The sequence below is a fragment of the Theobroma cacao genome, chromosome 7 (genome assembly GCF_053813885.1).
Source record: "Theobroma cacao isolate CCN51 chromosome 7, ASM5381388v1, whole genome shotgun sequence".
NCBI classification, from domain to species: domain Eukaryota; kingdom Viridiplantae; phylum Streptophyta; class Magnoliopsida; order Malvales; family Malvaceae; genus Theobroma; species Theobroma cacao.
The window spans coordinates 35,901,245-35,910,646 of NC_142645.1; positions in this window are offsets into that span (position 1 = coordinate 35,901,245).

The window sequence follows — 9,402 nt, forward strand, 5'->3', positions numbered from 1 at the left end:
ACAACCGCCGCGAGGCCTCGACAGACATTCTTCACCCCGAATGTCGATTGAAACCTCGCAAGGCTTAGCATCAACTTTCGCATCTCCCCGGTGAGCAACAGTTATTAAATCTCGCATTTCAAAAAAATCATAAGTCATTTTTAAATAAGAACAATAAAATATTATTTTCTGGCTCACAGGGGTATTTTTGTAATTTTTCGTCAAAAATCTCAAAACTTACTAAAAATGTAGTAGGTAAGCAGAAAATATATATTTAATGATTTAAAAACAATTAAGTATCTAAAACGTTCATTTAAAAGCAAATTGTTGACAACTAGTACTATTCAAAAATAATAAATAAAATATTCTATTTTCTCATAAAATAAATTTTTATAGAAATATTCGTAAATAATTTTTCGCACATGAAAGTAAAGTAAAAATTGTATGAATAGAAATACAGATAACCAAAATATAAGTTTTGATCTGCAATGACACGTGGGCTCCAATTGACCAAGAGGATGTAAGACTGTGAACTCTTACTTTCTATAATGCAGTTCCGAGCTTAGTTCTCGTCTTACTCGACTATCTACAAACTGTCCTGAGCCTGAAAAATATATAGGAAGAAGGGGTGAGATTTTATAATCCCAGTGAGTAAACAGATACCATCTAAAGTATCCAAAGCCGAGTAAATAGAGACAATTAAAATAAGTCATCATACTGTAATTTCATTACCTTTCAGTTCATTTCAACCAAATAAAATCAATCCATATAAATCGAGTAATCAACTTGGCTTATGAATTTCTTAAAACTTTGGCTCGTGCCAAAACTCATACTCGGTGATACCTTGCGCAGGGCATCCAACAGAGTCCGCCAAGGCTGTTAAAATTTTGTATACACTTAAAATATATTTTTAGTTTGAGAAAAATACAGCCGTTCCTTGGCGTTGGCTGAGTTCCCCTTCACGTGGTGGTTTGGCGTGAAGTGAACCCTAAGCTTTACCCTAGGAGATACCCTACGCGCCTCTCCGTTCGAGGTAATAATATAATGGAGTTTACCGTGCCCCTCTAATAGGCTGGTCCACGGAACCCCCTCTGCAGTAAATAATTAATATATACTCCACCAATTCAATAAAATTCATTCTAGCATGGCATGACAATTTATCGCAATCTAGCCTCTCAAGGCTGAATACACAATACAAATAATTCTGACACCAAAATCAGTTTAGCCATTCATGCTCATATATTGTCATAAGCCATTCAATTTAAAACCATAAATTTACAACATTAGCAGGCAGTCTCCAATTACTCTATTTTCAAAACCAGTATTCGATTTTTCAGAAAATTTATAAAATCATTTTATAAAATCATAATTTCTCTTAAAACATAGCAATTTACCATTTAAACCCATTTCCCAAAAAATCACACAGTCGTATAAAACTACTCTAGATAATTAAGACGATAATAAGTTCACTCACAGTATTAGGAGTAGAAATACTCCTATCTTCTGCCCTCGGGTGCAGTCTCTTACCCGAAACAATTGACTCACCACCTATCCATAATCCATGATACAAAATTCAATAAATTGTGTCAATTTATCATAAATTATTTCAGGCTCTTATCCATGCGTATGCACTAGATAGGATTTGAAATGTCTAGACAATCGCTTAATTACGGTGTCCGACCTAACTCGCCTATACACGGTGTAAATTCCTAAAATCCCCAATTCGACTCCAATTCCATCCATTTCAATTTCAATTATCCAATTATATCCACAATACCTCAATGACTGTGAATTTCATCCAATTTATCAGTCCAAACTATAAATTACGCTTTTACCCCTAGTGGGTAAAAATTTCAATTTATTGCACCGAAATTTTCATTTAATTTCCAACCTCATAATTCATCATTTTTCCACCCAATTCTCTTAAAATAAAGTCAACCTCATCCTCACATACCATTGGCTAGATTCGGCCTAGGGAAATTCATGGAGAAGATAAATATTTTTCTTCTTGTTTTACTCATAAACATGCTACACTAACACTAAACACTAACATAGCTTAAAATCAAATTTATCTAGCAACTTTCTCTCTCTAAACCCATATGACCAGAATTGAAAACATCCTCAAATCACATGATTCAACCATGAAAAATGATGGGAAATGCATGGGAAAGGTAAAGCACAAGACAAATTTAAGAAATGTTACCTTTTCTTCACTTGATTTTTGAATTTCCACCTATTTCCCCTTTAAATTTCTTGGCTAGGGTTTTATTTTCTCCTTTCTCTCTCTTGTTTCTTGCTTGGCCGAATGTTGAAGAAGAAGAATGGGTGGGCTGATTTTTTTTATACTTTTTTAATTAGTTTAATGAAATAATATTATTTTATTCATATTTTGAATATTTTATTAATTCATTTTTTTTCTAGCCATCCACTTGTCCTACTTTTTCCACCATGCATTCCCTTTGACTTATCCAAGTCTTAAGTGAAATTTCCAGATTTTTTCCAAAGTCTTGGTGGAGCAAATTCTTCAAAATTACACTTTTGCCCCCGAACTTTTCAAAAATTACATTTTTACCCCAAAAATTGAAAATTTTCCATAATGCATAATTTTCACTCCTCATACTCATTTCACACTCCAAATAATTAAATTTTCGATTTCGGATGGCAAAATTACCATTTTACCCTTTTACTCCAAATTATACTGAAATTAAAATTTTTCACTTCTAAACTTCAAATCTTACTCCAATAAGTCAAATGGGGCCAAAAATCTTTTCTAAAAATTCTTATTTTATCCTCAGGTGGCAAATGACCATTTTGCCCTTGGATAGCGAAAATTTCGATTTGACTCCAAAGTGATCCTTGAACTCTGAATCACCATATTAAACCATTCTGGGACTTTAAAATTCTTAATTTCACCGTAAATTCTCTATTTGATCAAGTTTGAGGTTTAACTCAACTTTGTTGTACCTTTAGATACAATACCGACTTTTGTAAATTTTTTTCGGGACTCTTTTAGCATGCAAACATGCTATCCATCACATGTATGTCATGACAAATATTTTTATAGAGTCGGGCTTGTCATCTTCTCCCCCACTTGGATCAACCATATGATCCTTCTTCATGATTGATTTCGACATCCGGCTAAATATTAATATTTAAAAAAAATTTTATCTTGTCTCCGTGATACGTGAAATACCTTATTATGCCTCACTTGACTTCCGAATCGCCTTTTATCTCCCAAATTCTCCTCCGATAAAATTATTATTATTTTATTGTTATTTTCTCACTTGTAAAATATTTTATCCTAAACTACTCCTTTCGTCTTTTATCACTTTTAAACATTTTAATTGACCTCAATTTGCATTCAATCAACTTTATTTATCACCATATCAAAGTATGGGGTATTTCATCAGTCATCAAGAAGGATCATATGGTTGATCCAAGTGGGGGAGAAGATGACAAGCCCGACTCCATAAAAACATTTTTCATGACATACATGTGATGGATAGTATGTTTGCATGCTAGGAGAGTCTCGAAGAATTTACAAAAGTCGGTATTGTACCTAGAGGTACAACAAAGTTGATTTAAGCCTCGAACTAGATCAAATAGAGAATTTATGATGAAATTAAGAATTTTAAAGTCCTAGAATGGTTTAATATGGTAATTCGGAGTTCGAAGATCAATTTGGAGACAAACCGAAATTTTCGCTATCTATGGGCAAAATGGTCATTTGCCACTTGGGACAAAATGGGAGTTTTAGAAAGGATTTTTTTATCCCCATTTGACTTATTGGAGTAAGCTTTGAGGTTTAGAAGTGAAAATTTTTAATTTCGGTATAATTTAGAGTATAGGGGTAAAATGGTAATTTTACCAACCTAGGGGCAAAACAGTAATTTTCCACCACCAGGACATTTTTTCAGCACATGGTCATCTCTTATCTTCATTTTGCCCATTGACTAATTGTGTGGTGGAGATAAAAAGGATTAAAATTTTAAAGTTTTAAAAACGGACCAATGACATGATGCCACGTGTCATGCCTTTATTAATTTATTATTTTCCTTTTTAAAAGGCACAAAAATCAGCTCATCTTCCACCCCATGGCCGGCAAAACCAGCAAGAAGAAAGAGAAAACAAAAACAAAACCCTAGAGAGAGAAAATCAAAGAAGAAGAGTGAATTTTCAAGGAAATTAAGTGAAAAAGGTATGATTTTTCAAGCTTAGCTTAAGATTTATCATTTCCATGCATTTCCCATCATTTTTCATGGTTGAATCATGTGATTTGAGGATGAATTCAATTCTGAAAAAAATGGGTTAGGAGAGAGAAACTTGTTAGATTAATTTGATTCTAAGTTATGTTAGTGTTTTAAGTTAGTTTAGCATATTTAGGAACAAAACAACAAGAAAAGAATTTATTTTCCTCCATTACCATTATTGGCCGAATTTTGTAGGGGAATATTGGCTGATGATCTTGATGTTTATTTGAGGAATTATGATGAATAATGATGAATTATGAGTCTAGAAAAATAATGAGAATTCTCGGAGCAAAAATAAGAATTTTTACTCATTAGGGGTATTTTCGTAATTTGCTATCGGGACTGATAATTTCCACCACACTGAGGAAAATTAAGTCAATTTGGGTGCAATTGAGGTATACATATCATAGGTTGTGGCCCCCGCCATGCCTAACCGCCCATCGTTGACCTAAAGGTTACCTAGCTAGAGCTCACTTGTGCACGAAGGTCACAATTAACCGAAGTGACAGTCGGCCTACTCTCGACGCACTTGGTTTGTCAAAACCATTTTCAAAAATCACATTGAGGTTTCCAAGTCTTTCGCTTAAAACCATTTGAAACCAAGGTTCAATAACCTTTCAAATTAATTTTCACATAAAAAGGCATGGTGTATTCTTTTATACAAAGATCGGACTAAAACCGGTACTCCAAACTTGCATTTTAAATCATTTAACAATTGCAAAATTCTAAAATGTTGCCACTTCACTTTCGTTGGGCATTTTTAACACAACATCTTAATTTATATCTTATATCGTCTTCCAATCTTTATAGAAAACTCGACAATGCCATAGTATACACAATTATGTGTACTACACTTCTTGAATCACATCAATACTATTTTTTTATTTTATAAAGAGAATTCAAATATGTCATTAATTCTACTTGCACTGCAATCAAATCAACCTTAAATAACCAATCATGCATGTTTATATAATCATTCACAATTCCTCTACCTTGACCTTTTATCAAACTTTCAACATTTAAGTAGTCTTAAGCATATCAAGCTCAATAAGCCACTTGTAATACTGAAATAGCCAATAAATCAAGTTTAGGATCATTTCCTTTTTACGTTTGATCAGATTATGCTCACCATCATGTGGAGAATACTCAAAATCGGTTTATGTGTTTTATTCTCATACGATTATGTTTAAACACAAAACGATTTAGCAGAATCATTTATTAAACACTTTAAACTGTTACAAGGTCATTACTTATGAAATTTAAACTCCCAATTTTTGTTTGGGGGTATGCCATTTTGGATACAACAGCATTTGTATGCATCAAGCCAAATGAGTTAGTAAATTCTCTCTTATACGATTAGTTTATGGTCAAGAATCAAATATTTCTCATATAAGAATTTTTGGGTGTGTGGTTTATGTTTTAATTGCTCGACCACAATGCACAAAGATGACTCCTTAAAGGAGATTAAGAGTATATGTTGGATACGAATTGTCATTTGTAATTAAATATTTAAAATTATTAATAGGAGATTTATTCTTGGCAAAGTTTTTCGATAGTCATTTTGATGAAATAATTTTTTCAACATTAGGAGGAGAAAATAGGTAGTTGGAAAAGGAAATTTCTTAGAATGAATTATCATTATTTAGTTTTGATCCTCGCACAAATCAATATTTACTTAAAGTTCAAAAGATAATTCTTTTACAAATTATAGTAAACCAGTTACCAATCCTATCTACTGACCTAAAGAGAATAACTAAATCTCATATACCAACTGCAAATTCTCCTATTAGCATTGATGTCCCTATAGGACAAGGCATGCTAGAAGCGTGGAGATCAATTGGTTCCAAAGATAAAATTTTGAAAAAAGAAATGGAGCAAATATTCAAGATGATAAGAAAAAGGAAGTAGAAACTTTAAAAGAGACTCCTAACATAATTGATAAAAATTTCAAAAGATATTCAGGTACCTGAATCAGTGAAAATAAAGAGATCTCAATAAATTATGTCATGATGGGAGATGAAGGAACTAGTAAATAAACACCGATGATATTTTTGTCTATAATATAGAGTTCAATATTATGAAAGAAAATGAGAATTTTGAACCTACATTTATTGAAGAATGTAGACATAAAAATGATTGGCCAATGTGGAAAGATGAAATCAAGGTGGAATTCACTTGCAAAACATGGAATTTTTGGACCTGTAATCTGTACACCAAATGGTGTAAAACCAGTGGGACATAAATGGGTTGTGTGAATATGAAATGAGAAAATTGAGATTATGAGATATAAAGCATGGCTTGCCACACAAGATTTTACTCAAAGATCTAGCATTGAAGATGAAGAGATATATTTTTTGTGGTGGATGTAATTACAATTCTATATTAACTAATCTGACAATATATGGGAAGAATGAAATGCGTCTAATGAATGTAGCTATAGCCTATTTATTGGCTTATTTGATATCGATATCTATATGAAAAATCCTAAAAGATTTAAATTTCTTGAAGCACAAAATTTAAATTTTTGAAAAATTTACTCAATCAAATTAAATAAATATGCATATGGACTAAAGCAATCCAAACGCATATGGTATAATTGCCTTAGTAAATATTTGTTAAAAGAAAGTTATAAAAATGATCCTATATGCCCATGTATTTTTATAAAAAGATTCAGGTATGAATTTGTGATAATTGCTGTTTCTGTTGATGACTTGAACATTATTAGAATTCCTAAAGAGTTATCAAAAACTATGGATTACTTAAAGAAAGAATTTGAGATGAAAGACTTTGGAAAAAAAAAAGTTTTGTTTAGGTTTTCAAATTGAACATTTGATAAATGGAATTTTGGTCCATCAATCTAATTATATAATTAAAGTGCTAAAATGATTTTATATGGATAAAGCATATCCATTGAGTTCACCAATAGTTGTAAGGTCACTAGATGTGAAAAAGAGACCCTTTCCAATCTCGTGAAAGTAATGAAGAATTTCTTGGTGATGAAGTACCATATCTCAATGCCATTGGAACACTAATGTAACTTGCTAGCAATGCATGACCTGATATATCATTTGCTGTGAATTTATTAGCAAGATAATTCTTCTCCAACTTGAAGACATAGGAATAGAATTAAATATATACTTCGATATCTCTGAGGAGTAATGGATATGAGCCTATATTATTTAAATGCATTAAAATTGGATTAATTAGCTATGCAAATGTAGACTATTTATCTGATTCACACAAAGCTTGATATCAGACAAGTTACTTATTTACATGTGGAGGTACAACTATTTCATATTGTTCTGTAAAACAAACTATATTTGTTACTTCCTCTAACCTTGTAGAAATTTTAGCAATTTATAAGGCAAGTTGTGAATGTGTTTGGTTAAGATCTGTAACCTAACATATTTGAGGAACATGTTGCTTTTTAATCAAGAAAGAAGTTTCAACAACATTAATGAAGATAATACCGCTTGCATAGCACAGTTAAAAAAAAGATACATTAAAGGCGATAAGATAAAATATATTTTTCCAAAGTTCATCTTCACTCATGTTCTTCAAGAAAAAGGTGATATTAGTGTTTAACAACTTTGTTCAAGTAACAATCTAGCAGATTTGTTCACCAAAACCCTTTTTACTGCAACATTTGAAAAGTTGGTATAAAAGATCAGAATGCCCTATTTTAAATATCTCTATAATGCAATCATTAAGAAGAGTAAAATACGCATTGTACTCTTTTCCTTCATCAAGGTTTTTCCCATTAGATTTTTCTTGATAAGGTTTTTATTGAGGTAGCATTTCAAAAGCATATTGTTGAAAAGAATTATATACTTTTTTTCCTTCACTCAGATTTTTGCCCATGAAGTTTTTTTCTTGTAAGGTTTTAATGAGATACAACGAAAATTCAAAGAGGAGTGTTATGAGTATTTTTGTGAATATCCATTTATACTATTTATATCTAGATTTGGATGGAGATTAGGATTTAATCCATCAATTTAATCCATTAGTATTATCATCATCTTGTAAATTCAATGTTATTAGCCTATAAATAGGCCTTCTCATATCATTTGTAAATACACACTTGAATAAGATCTTCCTACTCCCTCTTAATACTTTCTCTCCCTCCGAATACATTTTCTTACATTTCTCCTATAATTATTATTTCAAATTATATTTCATAACAAAAAAGGATTTATATGAGTTAAAGGGTAGGGTTTAAAAAAGAATCTAATAAAAAAAGAGGGGAATGGCTTGAAGAATTTTTAAGAAAAAAATTTCAAAATTTGAGCCTAGAAAGGTTTTGAACCCGGATATTTAAAAATTTAAACCAAATTTCTTACCATTACTCCAAAGAAGTTCATTTAAAATTTTTTAGGCGTGGCAAAGTTACATATTTTGAATTTTGTAAATATAAAAATAAAAAAAATTAAAAACTGAGGGGTGGCAGCTAGTTCCCCTCTCTCTTTGCCTCTGTTTAAGAAAAAGATAAAAATGAAAAAAAAATCACAACCGCAAAAGTAAGATAAATTTGGCACCTACATTTTCATATAATGTTTTTCTTTTTTTTTTTTTTTTTCATTTTGTGAGTAATTGACTATGAATAATGATTAATGACATGTGAGAGAATTTAAGGCATGATGCTTTAGATTTGACAATTCTTTTTCGTTTGATGACTACATAAGACTTGACACATTACCAATCAAATTTCAACCATGTTTTTATATATGTTTTTGTATTTTTTTTTATTTTACTGATTAAAACTATGCTTGAATGCATGAATCAACTAAAGTCTAGACATCATTATTAACTGTCCAAATCCCGTAGGTTAATCAACTAAAGTCTGAAACCCATGCAAAATCATTCGCTGCAGTAGACATCAAGTCCGTTCCAACTATTTCAATTCCAACATCCTGATTATTCAAACCTCATCTCTTCTCTTCTCTTCTATTTTCTTTTTTATCTTTATTTTTTAATTTTTTCAAATCAGAATGAAACTCTTATCTTCTAGAAGAGGCCAAGAAATTAATGACTCCATCCACAGTTAAACATATCCACCAACAAGACTAATAATAAGCAACGTACAACCTGCAACCTCACTCCCTTAATCCATACAATCGTGAAAATTCCTCCTCCCTTAAAACACCCTGTTTAGCCAATTCATTAGCCTCACAAT